The 3,554-nt window shown below is 31.7% G+C and overlaps 1 pseudogene; it reads left to right on the top strand.

Moving 5' to 3' along the window:
• Positions 1 to 2,962: 2,962 nt before the first annotated feature.
• Positions 2,963 to 3,060, top strand: LOC145244123 (U2 spliceosomal RNA; annotated as a pseudogene).
• The last annotated feature ends 494 nt before the right edge of the window (positions 3,061 to 3,554 follow it).

Here is a 3,554-nt window from a genome sequence, read left to right as displayed (position 1 = left end):
AAAAACAAACGTCTTTATATTGCCACCTCAGACCCTGATAGCGCCTAAATTTGCATTTATCCCCTTATGTCTCGTATCGGATGGGTTCAGGTTCAAATACCAGCGCCTCTCTAGAAAGGGAACACGCCACCATTGGCGCATATTGCTCTGGCTGTCCATACAGCTTATATATATATACACACACACATATATATATATATATATGTATATGTATATATATATATATATATATATATAAATATATATATATATTGAAAATATATAAGCTACCCAGAAATTTCCGCGTTTCATCCTCGTGAGTATTTGCAGACCATTGCATTAAATCCATGTTTGTTCGTGTTTTTATATATTCCCTTGGTATTAGGTTTGGTAGTCAATCAATCAGATCCTTGTTCATTCACACACGCATTTAGTATGGCCAATAGGCACTCGTTTATTAGGCAAGGTTTCACTTGACCTAACACTCAACTGTTTATTACTTTCTTTTAGGGGAGATGAATTTGTTCTTTTCTTAGTGTAAGAATTTATCTACTTTTTATCTGGATGTTTTTAACGTATATTTTATTTTATTTTTTACTAGCGTGTTTATTTATATATTTGTTTATTTATTAATTAGAATTGTAATTTTTTGTTATTTTTGTTGCTATCATTTATTCATACTTTTCATCGTGTTTTCCTCCATGTTTTTTAAACATTAAACATTGAATACATTCAATATTCTACGGAGTAAAATATGCACATATAACCTGATTTGAAATAACTAAGAAAATGAAAAATACAAATACTGAAGAATAACTAGTTAGCATAAAATTGAAACCTTTTAATATTACAAAGTTCTTAAAAGTATTTTAAAATTGTAGAAAATATCGGGAAGGATTTTCTGATTCAAAGATAGACAAAAAGCAAGACCAAATTAATGAATGGACTAATAAACAAAATATTATTCATTAATACGTAATACTAACGTAAATTACACGTACACATATACAGATACAATGTCAAAAACTCCGTAAATTCTTAAGGGACAACGTTATGTGACGTTGCTTATAGGTAATTTTTTTATTACCTGTCGGCGATTAATAATTAAAAACTTAGTAAATTAAATACATTAGTCTATCACGATTACTTTTTAAAAGCCTTTTTATATTCTATCTTCATCTTTTTATGATGATTTGCGGTACTGTAGGTCGGTCTGTCACTCTGCGTCACTTCCATGTGAAATACCATTGCTATTGCCTCGTATACCATTTCTGTAGGCGTTAAGATACGTCTTAAATGCGTTTAATAAACAAAGTAAATATAAAAATCCAGTCAGTTTGTTTCTCGCGCTTATGTTTAAAAAGTAATTTCGTGCTGTTTATTTTTTAATAGAATTTATATCAGTTTTGGCATATAATCATGCGCCTATCACATGTGTCAATAGAATGTACGTAATCTTTGACACTGCAAATGCATATGGGTATATGAATCTTAAAGTGTATTCTGATTGGACCGACCCTTTACTCAGAGCATGATATAAATACAGAGGAACCAGATCAGGGCGACAGGTGAGAACTTGAGAAGTTAGTTTGCAACTCGTTTTGTTGTGTTCTGTAAATATAAATGTTATTTCAATTTCTTAGAAACTTTTATGAAACAGATATGGAGTAAGCGAAAAGATATCAGTTGGAATTATTGATTTACAGTGCGATGACTATTTTAAAACAAAGTTTCATATTGCATCCTCTGTTTATTTCCACAGAGGAGATACACACACACACACACACACATACATACACACACACACACACACATATATATATATATATATATATATATATATATATATATATATATATATGTAAGAACATATATTTCTACAGAAATATAAATATAAATATATATATATATATATATATATTTATATATATATACATGGTGGAACGATAAACAAAATGTCGCCCTAGTAAAGACGACCTGATTCCATTTCCGTTTTAAGCTATATTCAGCCACTCATATGAGTCGTAGACGACGGAACACGTGTCAGTGGTAAATTATATTTTAAAAACAATATGTACGCCGCGCCCCATTTAGGGGTTCCGAATTGGTAAAGGAGAAAATTATTCCAACCTCGCATTTAGAAAAAAACGCAGTTGTGATGAAATAATTGAATTCATTCTAAGAGTATCGCCAACAAAAACATATAAATAACATATATATATATATATATATATATATATAGAAGCCGCAGAAATCCTCCTCTAGATAAAAGTATCGGAGGTTTGCAACAACAGATACCACAGTCAAATTCAATACAAATATGCTAATAGTCACTATCTTATGTATCTTTTCAACACCGTTTCAGACAATCCGGTCGTTATAATAAAATGCTACATTACATCCTACGAGCAACACCATCAAAAGCGCAACATCGTTAGACGAAGGAATCTTTATTTTTCTCTATGAATATATTTAGTCCTACGACTTATACTAGTAGTCAACTGGAAGAATTCTACAGGTTCCACAGATTCTGTAATTACATCGACCGTAAGTGGCTCGTACATACACAGATCTTACATAATCTTTCCAATTTCCGTTTCTGAATTAATAACGCCTCCCTCAAAGTCCGTCCATTCTGATATGCTGATAATTTTCATATTCCGGAATTAAGTTGTTTACTTTATAAACGAACGGTTTATAATAAAAAACTATGGCGCCAGTGAGGGACATTTTATTTTTCCCGGCGTCAAGTTCTTTAAAGTCATAGGATATTTACGTCATGTGAGATCGAAAATAGTAAGCAGTTTAATTGCTTCCTTTTATCATTATATTATTACGCTTATCGCTCCGTCCGTTATCATGCTGTGCATCCCTAAAAAAGAAAAGTGGAATATTCCAAATAAACCTTATCACCTTTGAAAAGGAAATTGAAATATTAAAAAAAATATGGTGTCGCTGTTGAGGCAAAGCTAATAAAAATGATTTGTCTTTCTTGGCCTTTTGGCTAAGATCAAAGTGTAGTATCTGTTATTCAGGTACTATATTTCAATTTCTTCTCTCTCAGTGGAAGAGAAATCCTTTACGACTAAGATAATTTTTTCTCCACGTTAAAAAAAAAACGACCCTGGTGTCTAAATCTGCCCCGTGGGGAGGCATCGTGAATAGGTACTATGTTTAATGTAACAAAGTTTTAATATTAATTCATTTACCTTTTCGGGAGTTTTCCAACTAATTCTGCAGATTAGTACGACTTAGACACTAAGCTATCATATTATGAAGTAATATTAACACAAAAATGCCCACATTCCAAATATTTAAATATATAGCTTTTCATATTTACTATAACGTTGCATGTGAAACAGAAAGCCCTTTCCATATCTGTGAATGTATATCCTTTTGTGGTAGCCGAGAGTCCAAGCGATAATAATCCACCCAAATAGCTGAAAAAGACTACAAGGGAAACTTTGGTAAAGGAGGCTTCCAATTGTTCAGGTACACCCTAAGATAGTTTGGTTGACCTGAATAATGCTGGCCCTAATCTTTCATTTAACGTTTCCAGTTTTTCGTACTTTATT

Source organism: Euprymna scolopes, chromosome 22 (assembly GCF_053919585.1).
Source record: "Euprymna scolopes isolate OS-2025 chromosome 22, ASM5391958v1, whole genome shotgun sequence".
Classification (NCBI taxonomy): Eukaryota; Metazoa; Mollusca; class Cephalopoda; order Sepiida; family Sepiolidae; genus Euprymna; species Euprymna scolopes.
The sequence above is the reverse complement of the archived record's forward strand: the minus strand, read 5'-3'. Positions and strand labels throughout refer to the sequence as shown.